This window comes from Cinclus cinclus, chromosome 5, assembly GCF_963662255.1.
Source record: "Cinclus cinclus chromosome 5, bCinCin1.1, whole genome shotgun sequence".
Lineage (NCBI taxonomy): Eukaryota > Metazoa > Chordata > Aves > Passeriformes > Cinclidae > Cinclus > Cinclus cinclus.
Window position 1 is genome coordinate 59,588,652 of NC_085050.1, and position 18,358 is coordinate 59,607,009.

An 18,358-nucleotide genomic window follows, 5' to 3' on the forward strand; every position below is an offset into this window, starting at 1 on the left:
AAAGAAATGGTTAGGCCAGGGTACTGCAATTCTTTATCTAAACATGCTAGAGAAGGTGGCTGGACTGTCATTCATCTATATTCTGATCAAGAGGAAAAGCAGGTAGACTGAGATTGCACCTTCAGTTGTCCTGAGAACTGGGAATGATCCCCTTGCTTCCACAAACAAGCTGGTTTGTGATGCAGTACTTGCCCCCACAAGCAGCCATGGTCTCAGCCTCGGCTGCTGCATGAAGCGGTGCAAACCCCTCAGTTCAAGTGGCACTGCCACGCTGAGCTCCCTGGTTTCTATCTCGTGTACTCTGTGAGTAAATAAATTCTGATGGAAATGCAGCTCAGCTTGGCTTTTCCCCAAACCCCTGCTGGCACCAGCAGCTGTTCCCAGTCTTTCTCTTGCAGCAATAGGGGAGGTTTTATGCCAGGCAACTATGACTACTGATGTCAAGGGTCAGTTCCACAGCCTCTTGTCTCTGTCACCAGCTCCCACAGCTGGCTGGCATCCATTTATTCTATTCTCTCAGTTTACAATCAGCTTGAGACTTTCTGCTACACAAATGTTTCTTCCCCCTGTGGCCCCAACAACCTTTACTTGAAATGATCTGTGCTGTTAAATCCTGAGGTAGTCTGGCTGTGCCCTGGGCATCTATTCAGTTTCTGTCCCCTTGTACCACCCTTGTGTAGTGACACAGATGCCATCAAGGAACAGGACACATTTCACATTTTCAGTTCTGCACTGATAGAGCCCCAGAACTGACCCCTGGGGTATCCCTTTGGCTTCCAGCTGGACCCAGAGCTGCTGATCCCAACCTGCCAAGGCTGGTGCCTCAGCTGGTTCTCAGCCCACTTTCTCAGTGTGTATTTCATCAGCTCATCCATGAGGATGTCTTGGGAGACAGTGAAGAGCATTGCTATGGTTCAGGTAAACAACATCCACTGCTCTGCTGTCCTCCACCAAACCAGACATTTACATGGAAGAAGGCTGATGGGTTGGTGAAGGTTGGCTTATCATAAATCCTTGCTGGCTACCAGTCCTCAGGAATCTACCCCCTCACCATGGCCACTCAAAGATCACTGAGCACTGTCCCCTAGCCACCCTTCACACAATATTAGGAGCATTCCTCTTCTGGATTTATTAGCTGTGGGCTCCTCATTCCTCATTTTTAAGGAGGCTATAATAGCAGTGTAGAAAGCAATCCCCATTTTTAATTTTTCACCAATAAACCCTTTCACTGGAGCACCAACAGAATAAATTCTAATTTACAGATTACCAGTCCCAAGGTGGTAATGACAACCCAGGAAAGAGCATAAGGCAATCACATTTATATCACTCCATCTGGGAGAGGCAAAAGCTGAGCCTCTGCTTCAATAAAGACCATGACACACAAACATGTTGCCATTGTTTTCCATTCACCCTAAGAAAAAGACCTGAAGGAAAAAATGCTGGTCTTGTTCTTGACCATTCTCCAGAGACATTTTCTGACTTGAAATCTGAGACCAGTTTTCTGATCATGCCTTTCAATGTAATCTCCCTGCTCCAAGTCATTCCAGAGGACAGCTAGAAACTTCTGGGAAAATGAACATTCAGGGATGTTAAGGGGTGAGGATAAAAGTACTTCACAGGACAATGTTGGACGAATTTTAGTGAAATGAAAGTTATACTGTTATATAGTTTTGTATCACTTGAACAAATGAGTAAAAAAAAAGTTAATTCATAGGACTTCTGCCCCTCTGTTTTTCCTCAAGAAATTCTAAATCTCCAAGCTGATAAATCACTTCTCCCTTCAGCTTCTTTTTAAATAAAAATGCTGAAGTCCTATTACACTTTATGTGGCCCCAGGCTACATAAAAAGAAAAAAGCCTGGGAGAGCAACAAGCCTGCAGTGAGCCTCTGGGGAGGCAGTTTATGGCAAAAGCAGGAGAAACATTGTACTACAGCTCCAGTTGGAGAGCCCTGAAGTGGGCTGCTCTTCTCTTTGAAATATTTTTTTTTTATTTCCTCCCACTCCCACTTTAGTCCATCTTTGCATAATCTCTTTTACTTTGTTCAAAATCTCTTTTATTTTGTTCAAGTGAAGCAGCAGCAAGAAATTCCCCCCACTCTCTATTTTTTTTTTTTTTAATTGAGAAGAACTGCTGGTACTCAGCCTTTGGTGGGAAAAAGCAAAGGCCGAGGCAGAGTCCTGGCTCCCTTCTCCCACATTATTCACTCTGGTGCAGTTAGAAGCCAATGCACACTAATTGCTGTGATCCCCCCATTTGGTTTTTAACTTAAATAGCCATCTGTAGGAGAATCTCAGCTGCTTTCAGCAGCCAGAAGCACTTGAAAACAGCAGCCCCTAACATTGTTTAATTTTTACTTTGAGGTCATGAAAAAGACCACTAACTGTTTCAATGAAACTCCATAGGATGGGCTTTGGCTGGATGATTTGTTTCTGCTTTAGGATTTAATTTGAACAATATGGACTTTTCCCCATTAGCATAAAATAAATCAGCACTTTGCACTAGTTTCCCACGCATCACTTTCCACAGGCTGCCAGCATTAGGGGTCATGTGGACAGATGACAAGCACTCAAACTACTTACATCTATTACAGTCCACTGGTCACATCAGCTCCTGGTTTTGATCATTCTTTACCTTGTTTATCACTGTTGCTTGCTTCCCACAGTCACCAGGTTTACTATACACATGCCTTGTAATTCAGCCACACAACACATTTAGATAGCCATAAATTCAAAAGAGGTAGCAAGAGTTTGAATAACAGAAGACATTTTTTCTCAGTAAGGCAGTTATTTGAAATATACCACAGCTATACTTGTAGGATTTCAAGATCAAGTATCAGTACTCATGTTTTCCTTCCCCAGCTTTCCATATTGGTGTTAGCACATAAAATGCTGCTTTATATTGAAGTGATTTTGTTCCAGGAGTATAACTGAGATAAGTTTGAGATTTACAGCACTAAAGTCCAGGTACTTCATCTTCAAAATCACATGGGATGAAATAAATTATCCAAGTTAATGAAGGGAAGCCATTGAGCTAGTTGGAAAGAACAGGGTATTTTTCCATCAAAGATTTGCAGGCTTCTCCTTCCCCACTCCACCACTCCTGCCTTGCTGCAGTGTGTCATAGGGGACATCACCACACCGCTCCGAAGCTGCCCCATCCCTTTTCTCCTCACCTCTCCAGGCTCCGTGGTGCCTTCATCCCTCCCCCACATCCATGCCCCGCTGTGAGCTTTCTGTGTTTGCCCACACAGCACCTTCTCACCCTCAGCAGGACCAGCAGCCTCCAGCTGTGCCCCAAAAGAGACAACAGAGAAAAGGGATTCCTGCTGAAGCAGCAGTGATGGTCCCAGTAACATCCCTGCAGTCAGTGCCACACTACTTGGCACATTTCCTCCTGTGCTAAACAAAGCACTTGGGTGTTAGCTGTGCAACCATGAGTTCTTCTGAGTACCAAGAAACTACTTAAAAGTAACCCCTTTTGCTGGATTTTTTTTTTCCTTTTTGTGAGGCAGGTATGTCCTAAACTATCAATGAGTTAAGACATAGGATACAAAGGTGTGGGGAGATTTACAAGAAAAATAAAAAAGAAGTTAAAACTAATCAGAAACTAGGGCACAGGCAGGAAAAGCATAGGATTCCTGGCTCTGGGTCCAGCAGACAGGGTTGGTGATTTGGGTGTGTCTGTTGTGGAGAGTTTCTACAAACAGTTTTGCAAAATACAGCAGAAATCCCAAATATTTATAAAACATTTAGAAACATTCAGCTTTCTGCACCAAATGAAAATATGTATCCTAACCATGATCAGGGGTTTTACCTACACATTTCTATGATCATCTCTTCAGATCCAGCTATCTCCAATCCAAATTAATCTGTAGTGCTTCTTGTCCAGACCAGTCTGTATATTGTAAACTCAGATGCCAGTTTTAACTGTGAAAGAAAAATTGAACTTGCTGAGGAAAGAAGTTGAATACGTATCTAAATACCACAACAAAACAAACTGCAGATGCTTCCTCTAAAAACCATGTAAGCCATGTCAGACTAGAGATGCACATTTTTTGCTAAGCACTTCATGTTTCAATTGGCAGCTCTAAGCTAAATTGTTCTGCCTAACCCCAAAACAACACATATACAGACGCATCAAAATTTCATGCAGAAACCTTTTTTGAACATGAGGGGAATTTTTTCTTAAGACTACACGAATAGACTAAACATTTCTAGATTTTTAAAAATATACGAAAGTCAGATGTTTTCCACCTGTTCATCACTGAGGTCAGATAAAATAAAACCCCAAATTGCTCCACGCTCACATCTGAATTTTTGGTCCATGTATAAAAATTTCATTTTGTACAACTATTAGAGCAGTTCAGATTGAACCAAACATTTAACTAATGAGGTGGCTTCATATTTTGTATTAACAACAGATCATTTTCCCTGTTTTGCTGGACAATTCCAGCACAGCTGCAAGCAGCCTCCTTGGATGCAAAGTCTTCCCTTCTTGCATTCACCTCAGATTCCAGTGCTGCAACAGCTCAAAGATGGGCTTTTAAGTTTGGTAGGAGTTCAGTAAGCATGTGCATTTGTTTGTGTTTGCAGAGTAGATTACAGCTGGAAAAAAAAGGGGTAATTTCTTGTTTTATGGGAGGAAATGAAAAAGACCAGTGCCATAGACAAGGATTTCATTAAGATGAAGAAATTCCACTTCTCCAAAGGGAAAAAATGAAGCTTTGTTTGAAGGTCTTTCATTAAACGATTTGTGTGGTCTTTATCATTTTAAACTCTTAAAATGAGATAGCTGCAGAATTGCATGATTTTCTGAAGTTGCCTTGGAATTTGAGTTGGAGGGTTTTTTTAGCCTGTTTAAGCCCTGAATTCCATTCCAACCAAGTAAAGACAATTTTTGATCAAAGGGCTGTTGCACCAGTCTGCACTCTTCCAATGAAATTTATCAAAACTCTAACAATAGGCCTAAAAGGAGAAACTAAAACTTGACAACTAAAAAAATGTTGCAATTATGCACCATTGTCTCATCTTCACTGAATCTTCTAAAGCAGACGTCCTTCAGAGTACATATAGAGCATGGTTTTGCATGTCAGCAAGTATTTCCATTACCATAATGTACAACCAAAAAGTCTCACTGTGATGTTAAAATGCTGGAAGCAGCAAAAGAAAGCAATTTTTTACATCAGAAAGTTAAGTAACCTGAATTAATAAAATGTAATTAAGAATCGGTTAAGATGGAGCAAACCCAACTTATTCAGATGTTATTTTCCACAAATTTAAAATTTCTTTTTATGTAGTTTACTCTTATTATCCACTATCCTTTTTCAGACCAGAAGTGGAAATGATCAGTTAGTAATTAAATCTTGTCTTTAACATTGTTAAAGGCTATGGAGTGGTATAGAAGAACAGGAGATGCTGTCTCAGGGGACATAAAGTAGGTTATTTTTGAGGGAAAGATTCTTATAAATAGACCCAGTATTATCTGGTTGTTATTAATGTTTTCCACTTGTATGTCAAAGCATCCCTAAAGGGAGTCAGGGTCCTTAGCCCTTTTGGAAATAAGAGAAACTTCATCTGCAGGCAGACTATTAGTGGGCAAACACTGTAATGGAGGGCAATTATGAATAGACTACTTTACTCCTCACACCTCCTAAAACCAAAAGGGGAATAATTAGAAGCAATTCCAATAGCTGACTGGAACAATGGTGTAAACACTGAGAGAACTTCTTTCATTTTACTGAAGTAGAAACTGGTGCCTGACTACACTTCTAGGAAGAAGATCCCCCACAACAGTCCTATTTTCATTCCATTAATTAGGTATCACAGATGAGGTAAACACTGAAGTTATATTCTAGAGTTACTGGAGGGTAGGGGGAAGAGGAAGACTATTTCCCCTGAAAAATCAAGAAATAATTTGGATATTTATTTATTTTTACAAGGGTACTTTCTATATCCAATGGCAAGATAAAAATATCCTTAATCACTGAAAGCCTCTGAAAATTTTCAGAGCAGTCCACACTAGGCTGATTGGAAGAATTACTGAAAGCAAAGAAACAGTGCTTTGCCCAGGCATCTAGTCAGATTTTTCTGAATTCTTCCTCAGCAGTCTGTCACCTTGATGTCATTCTCACTACTGTCATCACACACCCTATAAATAACTGTATTTCCTACACTGGAGTAAAAAATTAGATTTCCCTGAAATTTCCAACAGTCCATTGGTTTCACTGTGGTTTCCTGAAAGGAGATGCTCATTTTCCTGACTGTCATCTGAAGAGACCATGGTGCTTTAATTGCTGATGAAAATGCACTGTCATATGGATGCTTCTGTAATGAAATTCCAAGCAGGTGAAATGAAAATCTCTATTAAAAGATAATTGTCCAATTTTTAGAGAATTTATCAGTCCTTTGAAGCCCCATGCATATTGGAATTGCTTCGGATACTGCTTCCCAAAATTTGAGCCCATTCAAGAGTTCAACTTTTTTCATTGGGAGGGATTTTTGTTAGGTTACCATAGAAATGAGTGATGAAGCAGAAGCTGGCTCCTGCTGAATAAAACCTACCAAAAACCAACAGCAACCAAAACCTCCCCCATTAACCCCCCCCCCCCCCCAAAAAAATTAGAAATTTTAGCAAGAATTCTCCTGAGGAGGAGAAACAGAAGACAATTACTAACCTTTCCCTTAGGGCTATAGGGTGCATCATTAACTTGCAGTGCATTTGGTTGTTGAAAACCATATATGTGTTCACACAACCAGACAGCAGGGCTGTTGTGTGGGAATTAACATAGGAAGGAGAAAAATAATTCATATTTAGAACCATCCAGCCCTTCAGACAAAACTCATCTTTCTTTATTTGCCATTATGTAACATTCAGAGACTGCAAGATGTTCTATCTTGTGAAGGAACATCTGAAAGGACTCAGTTTTACTGAGCCGATTTCTGTCTGAACTGGAATACCAGTTCATTTGGACTTCTCTGTTAACTAAAAGGTCTTCAAGCAAAAAAAGTAATTAGTAGGCATCTTCTAACCATCAAGCCAATGCACTGACAAATATAATTAAAGCCTGTGCCCAACAGCTGTTTGCAAAGCTGCTGAAAACACAATTTTTATTTTTTTTAAGAATCATCAATGTTTGGGCCAAAACACTCTGAGTTCAGGACTACTTCAAGCTACAGGGGGTTTTTTTCCCATTATAAGGACAGACCTTGGTTACAGTACTCAGGTCACACATAAGCTCTTACTCGGAAACATGCTGGTCCTTCCTAACATTTTGACACTTCAAATCAGTAGTTGTGACTTTGATTTGTAGTTGCCTTTGCTTTCACAAGGCTAAACACTGAATTCCTTGATTTCACTCTCTAAATCTCAGCATCTCCTTTCTACTTCCTTTTATCCAATGCCTTCAGCCTTCCAAGCCACCACCTCTAATTGTCTTCCCTCACTTCAGAGACTTCATCATTCTTGGTCACTTACTATCTTGGCTGCTTTCAGTCCCCGAATCTCAATTCTCAGTCTGTTCTTCCAGTCATTGGTCTTTCAATACTCTTTTTCTATTTTAGCTTTTATAATCTTCTGGACTTCTTAGAACTATTACTTCAATTTATGTAAACTATTTCTATCCCTGATCTCTGTCCTTGCTCCATTCATGTCCCCTGGGCATCTGACATTGTCACTAAAGCCTTATACTGTTGCTTAATCTCTCCATTTCATTTATTCTTCCAGCATGCTCCCAGCTCTCAATCCAAATTAAAAACACGGCTTTTTGCAGTAGCATTTCAGAACTGCACTTCTTTATTTCTTACATCTTCGCAAAGGGGGCATCTGTATCTGTATTATTTATATGCAGAAGACATTTTGGTCATGCACGTTGTGTGACTACATAAAAATTGCATTGTTCTGTGCCTCTGCACCACCTCTGAGGGTTCCAGGATTCTGTGCGGCAAAAAAAGCACAAGGGAATTTTTTTAGATCGTATTTTCCACTGACAGCTCATTCTGAGCTGATGTGAGTGTGCAGAACAGTGACATTTTTAGCTGTAAATCCAAATGAATATTTTTTTTTGTAGTAAAAGCCAACCTAACCCTAGTATTCAAAGGGCTGCTGCTGTATCCACTTTCTTTGGTTAATACTTGGCCCAGTCGCATCTACCTCTAACCTGCCATGCAGCTCCAGACTTGTGGTTTCTTTGAATTTGGCATAACCTACATGGTTGCAAAATGCTGAGCACCAGCCTCCGTTATTCTGGAGTTGCCATTAAAATCTACCTAATATATCCTACGGACAGGAAGCTGCAGGATTCTGTGAAAAGCAGATATGTTCTCAGAGAGAACAGATCCTGCCACCAGACAGTGCCTTAGGAGGAGCCTGGACTGCTTCCTAATGTTCCCCTCCTATTTGCACCAGTGGACAGAGAAAGAAGTACCTTAGTAGGGGAAGATATAAAGTGTATTCCTTGATGAATAAGGATGAACTCCTTCATGAGAGTTTTAATTTTTTTAATTGACTGGTTTTGCCCAGAATGGAGCAATAAGCAGAACTCATTAAATGTAACATTAACGAAGTTCATTAGGGTTGGGATTAGACATTATCTGTTCAGTTATCAGAATCCCTGAATCCAGTGCAAATATTTTGAACAGAGACAGGGATTACAATATTGTCATTGAGCTCATGACTTCCTTCCAAGACCTTCCTACTAGGGTCCACTCATGCTTCCATCTCACTTGATGCACTCAGTGAATGTCCTTTCTTTGTCCATGAAATGAAAGCTGCACCACAAGACAGGATTTCTGTGCACTTCACAACCCTGCTCACAAGAGAAGAGCAGACAGTTCACCATGGCTCTCACAGGCTGCAGGTTTGCCATGAATTCATCATCTGAGAGAAACTGGTGGCCTTAGCTGGCATTGGTATGGAAACAAACTGAGGAGCTGAACCAGTAGGCCAAAAAAAGGGGCCAAACCATCTATCAGTGTTCTGGATAACTTTCACCTGAAGTTAAATTTTCAGCTATTTTCCCCACTAACACACAACCCAGTTTTGGTGCCAATCGCATTTGCAATGAGCACATGCAAACCTGTTTCATTTTCTCAGTTGGCTTCCTAGCAAATACCTGCACAGTGGGGAAAAAAAAAAAAAAGGCCTTTATTGGCACTAACCAAAATGCTTGTTAGTAAAATGTGTGAAATAATATCCAGTTTTCCAAAGATTCTGTGATTCCTGTCAACATTTCTAGAATCGGTTTAATTTTCCTGATAAATAAGTAGTCTGTGGCCAAGGAGTCACATTTCTCTTTTGCTTGGTTAGCATTAACTAAGTAGAACGAAGTCTCTTCACCTCAGTTCCACTAGCACAAGCTGATCAGGAGCTTACTGCAAAGAAAGAATCCATTTAGGATTTCTAGGGGAAACTAGCATTCTGTGATGGCTCATATCATATAGAACAGACACAAATACTCTACTGAGTCCTGTTTTACTGCAGCTGGTGGCCACCTTCTCTTTTATGTCACAGTAACCCATCCCTCAGTCTCTTTTTCCTAATTTGTTTTTTTACCCATACTGAGTGCTCCTGAAAATAGATGTCTGAAAGCAGACCCTTAAAAATTTCAGTCACTACAAATCCCAGAAACTGACTCAGCTTCCTAAACAAATGTATTACAAATACATTTGAAATAGAAACTTGAGGGGTTTAATAAAATCTAAAAGCAGCAGGTATTTTACCTTGTGAAAGGTAGCTTCCCCTGCCCTCTCCCCAGCTCTAGACCTTTCCTGGTTGTGTAACAAATGCAAATCCTGAATGGAATATATCTTCAGTCTTCGTTGAAAACCTTAAATATGCTATGCCCTAATTTTTGTTGTGTATGTTCTCCGTTTCCCCTTCAGTCCTCTTATTGAAACTGGGCATTGGGATATCAGATCAGATAGATAGCAGGAAAAGGTTTTCTACCCAGAGGGTGGCTGGACACTGGAACAGACTCCCCAGGGAAGCACCAAGCCTGACAGAGCTCAAGAAGCATTTGGACAGTGCTGTCAGGCACATGGTGTGACTCTTGGGGTTGGTGCTGTACATGGCCAGGAGCTGGACTCAATAATCCTATTGAGTCCCTTCCAACTCGGCACGTTCCATGATTCTGTAACCTTCTCCCTCTAATACTGCATCTGTGCACTTCCAAGAAGTTGATACTTCATTTTTTTTTTTTTTTGCTTCTAAAGAATGTTTTGCAATGTCACTACTTTAATGAGAATATTTCTGATGATTACAGAGTATTTTTCTATCATCAGGGTCTATCACCGGTCTTGGAATTCAGTATACACCTAAGAAAGAAACTCCAGCCTCCTGAGTCACTAGAATGTCTCAAGGTGCTAAGATTCAAAATGCAGAGGTGATAAATAAATTATTCTAATTGCAGTAAAATCAGAATTGGGGATTTTTAAATCAGAACTTGTTAAGCATCCTCACCATAATCCCATTCAAAAATGCACTTAATGCTAGGATTATGCATATTGAGCAAGACTTGTTCTGGGGTGACAATGGGATGCCTGTGAGAGGGCACAGACAGACTGCCTAGGTGTAATGAGGCTGAGGGAGGAATAACAATGTCCCTATTCATATACCCAGACCCTGCAGCATCTGAGCCATCTGCTGCTAAAACTGCAGATCTGGACTGAAGAATGCCAGATTATTTCCCTCTTCTGTTATTCAGACAGCACTTCTCTTCTGACATACACTATGCTCATTTGTTCTGTTAAAATCTCAGAGCAACTTTTTACTGTCAGAAAGCACTTTGCAAGCTCAGAATAACATGCACTGGTGGAATTACAGCCCTTAAAAGAATATACCTAATGGATGAAACTGGAAAAGGAATTCATTTGTTAACACACAAGGGATCTAAATGCAGAGTTTTAGTTATAAAGAAATTGCATGGTAGAAGAGAATAGCACCACAATATCTGTAGTACAGAGCAAGTGAAATGAAGCGCAGTAAATTGCTCCTGTGAGTGGTTTTGATGACTTCAGTCAGTAAATGGTGTGAGAAAATTTTGCACAGTTTGGCTCACAGTCCCAATGAAAACTAATTAGGTTTAGAAGTGACCAGCTACACTTCTGAAACCACCTGAAACGTGTGGTCTTGAGCCCCAAGAAGCAAAACGCATCATGGCCAACTTCTCGAAATGTCACGAAGTTCCTTAACAACGATGTGGATATTAGTATTGCAGAGCATTGTTGCAGAAAAACTGTGCTAGATGAAGAAGGGCTCCTTGTGCAAAGATCAGATTTTTGCCAGCTATTAAAGCTGATGGAATACACAATGTAAAAATGTTTTTTTTTTTCCCCTAGAAAACAACAACTTCCTTAGTAGTAACTGATAGCCTGTTATAGCCATTCACTAACTAAACAGGTTTGATTCCTCTGAATATTTTTATTCTCTGCTTAAGGCAGCAATTCTGCATTCTGTGGAGAAGAGAGGGAACTGGACTTTGCATTGTTCCACAGAGTTGATTTTGCTGTCTTCAATAATGAAAAACCAAAATGTTTGCACAAGGTGGGACTGGACTGTGAACAGCCCAGTAGTAGTAGAAGTTGTCCCTACCCATGGCAAGGGGTTTGAAATAGATCATCATCAAGGTTCCTTCCATCTACAACCAGTCTATGATTCTCCGTACTCAGAACTGTGTTAACCAGAGTATGTGAAACACTATTTTTTCTACATTACTTATACATCTTTATGTTTACCTGTCCAGTCTGCACTATTAAATTTTCAGAATTTTTGCTGGAGGTTGCTACAAAATATAAGAGTTAGTGTGATAAAAAAATTTAGGTAAATAGTTCTTCAGAAATTTATTTTTCATTTTTGTTTAAGTAGAGGCAGGTATACCTGAAATATGAACAAAGTAGTTCCGTTAAAATCAGCCCAGGCATTGCACTTATTAAGGCTACACTACAGCTATACAAAATAATTTCTCACTAACTGCAGGGAAGAACTCTCCTTGTCTAATGTACTTTTGATGGCACAAACACAGCAAAAGAAATTCTGCTGACTGTGGTTCAAAACATCCTTTTTTATGAACCCCCCCCCCCCAAAAAAACCAAAAAACAACAACAAAAACAAACAAGCAAACAAAAAAAAAACCAAAAAAAAAAAAAACCCCACACAAACCCCAAGCAAATAAAGTTACGTCCAGCATGAAGTGAAAAAAGAGGGTGTTGCCAGGGAGGGGCACAGGAGAACCTATCTCTGCAGGAGCATTTCACACCAGCTTTATCAATGACACACATTAGAATACACCCCATTCCCGCTCTTTTATGTAGACTGGAGTCCCCAAATCAGACAGCACAGATGTCCTACTGTATCACATGTCTGTATTGTGCTTGGGCACACACAGGAGGGAACAGAAAGCCACGGCAAATTAATTGATTACTATTAAAACATGATTCTAAAGTGGTGTCTGACAGCAAAATGTAGTGCTTCGAAATCAACTGGTAGGAAACTCCCTGCCAATGGACTGGTGTCTTTCTATCAAAAGTGCTTCAATAAAAAGCATCCAGTTTGTCTCCAGCACCACTGCTTCCAGCCATCCAACCAGTCTCAAAGCTCACTGGCTGGAAGGCTTGTGAGACAGAAAGGTATTGCATGTGTTTGTCTGTGTGCCTATTGGATGCTTTGCTTTTTGGCAAGAACTGCTGAAGAACAGAGCAGTCCTACAGAGTTTTGACAGTTCACTGCAAGGTGCTTGCACATTCTTGTTTGAGGTGGTGTGAAAGGGTCTGGCAGAAGTGGCTGCATGTACTCTCTGTCTAAATAAAGACACATATTGTTAATAACACTCTATCTAGGCCCTGCAGTCCTTTCTCACCCCATATCATATTTACCCTTTACAACAGTCTATCTGGTTTAATTTGTAAGTTAAACCCCTACAGACAGGAAAACATGCTGGCTGCTTCTGCATTTGTTTCTAGCATATACATAGGAGGAATGGAAAGCAATTGGATACAAATAAAATTTTAAAGGCCTGAAGGATGACTTTGCATAAGAAAGGTTTTAAGGGTTAAAAATATCTAAGTTTTTACAGCCCAGCTTTCAATATTAACCATATTGAAAACTTTTTTCTCCTGTTTCTTCTTCTTCTATTTATGAGACAGAGGTTAATGCAACTTGTGGTGAACCTTTCAATTTATGTTCGTCCTTATGGTAAGCAAGAGTAAATCTTTTGCTTTGACCAAGATGGCTAATGTGTATAAATCCAGGGATGTACACAACTAATACAAGTGACTATGCAAAATATTGTCCGTGTTCTTTAGCCAAACACATCCTTTTTGCTTTAAACTCAGGTTTCACACCATAAAGTCCAGACACCAACTTTTAAAAATTTTGTAGAAACTGTAAAAATTACCATTATTACCCAAGAAAGTACAGTAAGCTTTCCATTGTTGTCCTCCAGTTATTAAAAGCATATGTGCTTTCACATTTTTAAAGTGCTAAACTTTAAATCAATGCAGGACAAGTCACACTGTTAGTTTGGAAGACAAATCAATTGTGCTAGAGGTTCTGTAGTATGAATGACAGGGGAAAGGGAAAGAGAACTGTCCACTGGTTTTGCTCATAGTTAAAAGATAAAGAGGCCAAGGAACAACTCTATTAGATTTTTAAAAGGGAGGGAGAAGAGATCTTGACCTGTGGAACTCATGTCTTCAGCATATTGTACTGGTCAAGCCTGCACTGCTGGAAAGGCAGTAAATTTGAAAAGGTTTGAATGCAAAGTGAGAAAGACCACCCACATCTGCCCCGTGCTTATTTTTTTTTGCCAAGGCACCTGCTCCTAGTACTGCTGGCTGCAGTGTAGAGGGCTTTTCAACTTTTTGCAAGTTATCCACAAATGAAACGAGCTGCTGTACAAACACAACTATCTAGATGTGGTGGTTGCTGGAAAATGGAAATTCAGAGCTTGAAGGGACCTGCAGAGACTATTCAATGCAACCTTCTTCATACTGTGCTGATAATAAGGGTAATTGGGGTAATCTGTTTTTATAAGTAATCCCCAGTTAGCAAGGTTCCAACACCATTTTAGGTAGCTTGCTTTTCTCTTCTTGTACTCAAAAAGACTCAGCTCTAAATGATATAAATGATATAAAACTAATTTCCTTCAAATTGAAGTAATTCCTGCTCACTTTCCTATAGCAGAGAAGAAACATGATTAAACTAACTAAAAACATGCTTACCTTTCAAGTGAGTGTAAGGACCATCATACCACAGGTAGGATGTGCTGCTGCTCTGACTTCCAGATCCAAGCTTCTACTCATCAGGGCTTTCCTGATTTCCACAGAGTTCTCCCTTTCCATTTATTTTCTGTCTCATTTCCAAACCAGAGCCACAGCACATGTCTCTCAAGTCTTGCAATACCATCTCCCCTGTTTCCCAGAAAGCTGGGACTGGCCTCTCCTCCATGGCTCTATCATTCCCATGAGCTGCTCCCTGCTTGGCAGGGCTGTGGGCCAAAAAACCCCAATTTGTGAGCACCTGTATCAGCCCAGGTGCTGCTCAGGATTCATTTACACCAGTAATTTCAAGCCCAAAGGAGGTTTATCTGCTAAGCACTCAGCATCCACTGGTCTGGGACTGGCCACCCAAGATAGAGGGAAAACTTTTCCAGTAATCACAAACATCTTCAACAGTGCAATAACCAACATGAACACCAAATAACAAATACTGTATATTATTTCTACCACACAAGTTCTGTAAAAGCTCATAAATAAAATACAACCACTCAGAAAGCATTTTCAAAAGCAAAGTTATTCACAAAGAGACTTGCAAACATCAATTAAAAAGCACTGTAAACATAGTTTATATGAATTATTTGTTATTCCTATTTTCTGTGCATTCCACTAATGCTGTTTGCTGCCCATGGCACTCTTGATCTAATACCTAAAAAAGTATTTAAGCACTTACAAAATTTCTATTAAATGAAAGAAAAACAGGAGATGCACATTAAAAAAAAAACAAAAAACACCATATAGGAAGCAGATTTAGCCAAACTCTACCAAGCTAAATAACATTGCTGCATATAAAATTAACACAATCACCTCATTCTTAAAGTCAGAGTAAATGAACAGAAATGAAAAAGATATTGTTATCTATGGAGCTGATGAAAAAAGGCATGGGCTTTCAAAATATTCCTTCTCATTTTATTTCACAGAAATCATCTGAAAATATATTTTTGAGTTTCATGGAGAAATTGCTTTTATTTGTAGAAAATTTCACCTGGCACCTGAATTCGAAAGCTGACATAGAGTTCTTTACTGTTACTGACAAAAATAATACTGGTTTGAGAAGATTTACATAAAACCAGAATCTGTGCCTTCCTGCCAATTTACAGCTCTCAGGGTAGCTTCATTGCTGTCGGGCTCACACACTGCATGTTTTTAAATATATTTGTCTTCACAGATCAATGTAAGCTAAGCACATACTACTGGTCTTGCCCTCCAGACCAGGGACTCAGTCTCAGGAATAAGGGTCACTTGCTAAAGTTCACAGAGCAATATTCTGATGGAGCCATCTCAGACAATAATCCCCTTACCTCTCTGCTCCTCCTGTCTGTACCAGGTTACTGCAGGGCAGCCCTTTGGGTGTGTGTCTTCTGTGCCCCAGATTGCCCAGCCAGAGCCCCACAGCACTCACTGGCTGAGAGAGGACCTGGCACCATTTAGTGCTACTCACTCAGGGGAAGGAACAGTGCAAGAGTGACTCTTGATTATTATTAAATTGATTTTCAATTTAAGAATCAGTTAAGCCCAGAAACCTGAATTTTATTGGATGATACTGTCACTCTTCCACTACTTCTTCGTCTGAGTATCACAGGGAGCAAGCAAAGGTTTGCAGTCTTTGAACAACCCCTGACCAGGAGTGGATGGATGTATCAACTACATAATTTACAATAAACTGTAAATGGTAACAATATTTAGACTAGCAAATGAAACAATTCCTAGGGAACTCCCAGGCACTAGAATAGCACTGTTTATGCTGGTAAATTAGTTGTGCCCCAAGCCAGATTTTGGAAGCTAAAACCCCCCAGGAGCCATTTCCAATAGGAAATTCACAGGTATAGAATCACAAAGAGTGGTCATTCCAGCTAAGCTCAACGGTGGTGGTGTTCCTGTGCAGGTTTAATTTATTAGAAAATAGTCTAAGTGTGGCATTTTCCCTAATGAGGACATTTATAACTTCAAGAATGTAATTTTTTTTTTTGCAGATACAGCTCTTTTGAGAGTGCTGTCTAGCTATCTACAATGGAGAGGGATTTTCTTTCCCCCCAGAGGGTCGTGCAGCAGCTCTCCTGCTGTCACTGCACTGCTCTCTCAAAAGACCACTCCTGCTGGTTCTCAGACCCTGGAAGGTTTCGTAAGGACACTCCAGCCTCACCATAGGGGATAGGATTGAGTTCAATTGAACCTTCCTGTGAAAGAAACACAAATGTATTATCATCACTGCAGCGTGCACCTGAGCTACACAAACCAACACTGCCTATATAATATTAGTTCTCATATTTTTCCTTATTATTAAATCGTTTCAGTAATTGACTATTTTTGCATATCTGTTTCTATGGTCTTACTGCATTTATTCTAAGTTGCCTAGTATTTGAATTTTTATCAGTATTAACTCATCACATATAAGATTGTCTGTGATAAATTATTATAGCATAAATTATGATAAGTAATTATAGGATCTAAAATAATTCAGACAGATAAAACTCACTTGAACACTTCAATTATCATTGCTAATGCAGGACCTTCTATGAAAAAGACCTGCAAACCAGAAATCATTCCTACAAAAAATGTGAGCAGGTCCTACCCAGGAAGGGAGGTCAATTGAGGTAAATTAAATTTTGATTATAAATTGCTTAATTTTAAGAATGCCATCCAGTGGTGACAATAAACCCCTCCCAATGCAAAAGCAACCGCAGTGCAAATGAACATAAAAAAAAAATCTGAGTGACAATGAAAGCTGAAATTTCATGTTCTATAATATATACATATTATACACATAGTAACAAATATCCAAAGAAAAAAATTGGACTTGCCTGTGATTTTTTCCATGCATACCAAAAAATAGCAACGATAAGAATACAAAGCAACACAAGGGCAATGCTGACTCCTGCCACTAGAAGAGCAAAAGGAAAGGTAACCATGACTCTTAAGCCATTAGGACAAGGAAAAAAATTAATACCTACATTTGTGGTGGGTAATTATGCAGCATAAAATAATTATATGTGACACTAAAATATAGCTCTTGATTTTTCCTACAAACAAAAATCTCATTTAGGTCTGGGTTTGTACAGAAATAAGCCAGTTATGTCACAGATCATTACAGTATTTTTAATTTTTGGCAGTGAAAATATGTGCTTTAATTAATCTCCCTTTTTTTTTGTGAGCAACAGTTACTGATGATCACAAAATTAATATTTGTGTTACAGATTTTATTAAAAGAAGAAGGCCCAAAGTAATAGTAATAAGAAAGCAAATTACTATGGTTTAGTCTGGTCGAGTGATACTCTCATTACTCAAATCACCAGAGAAATGCCATGACTTGCAATTAAGGACTGTCTTAGATACTATTACATGAAAACAGAGTTTTTCAGGCTAATGACAAGTCCATACATAGCTTTTGTATTCTATAACTAATTGCAGTAAAAGAAGTTAAAAATTCAAAACTTAGATAAAGAAAAAATTATTTTAATGAAAGTACAATATGTGAAGTTTTCAACTTACCTACTAGATTTGGCAGACTTCTTCCTGCCAGAAGGGAAACAATAAAAATTAGAAACTTGAGAAATCTGCACAGCCACATGTAACGAAGCTAAAGCTGGCTTTCCTACCTCAATATAAGAAGCAGAGAGACAAGAGGAGGAAATAGGGAGGGCAGATGAAATCCCTGACACTTCAGCTACTAACACCAGCACCACCAGCACCACCAGCAGCACCACCCAAAGCCCCACAGAAGTAGGATTTGAGAAAGCATTGGTGCTGTGAGCCTGCACCTAGGAAGTTCCATGCAGCCCTTGGCTGTGGTGTTAAGAGCAGAGGTGGGCTGGAGAAAGCAGTCACTCCAGAAAGCCCAGGGGAGCAGATGGCATTTGAGACACACCAGAGACAGGTGCTGCACAGAGAGGTGTCACAGAAACCATCGAGACACTTCACAGGGCTCGGGGACCTTTTCTGCTGTTCTCTTCTTCTAGTGTACTTTTCTTGGCACAGAATACAAAGCTATCTACTAATAATGGAAAATGCCTGACATTTTATATTAAATTATACATTTCCTGGCCCTTGACAGACAATTATTCAGATTGTGTTATTTGAGATGTCTGAAAT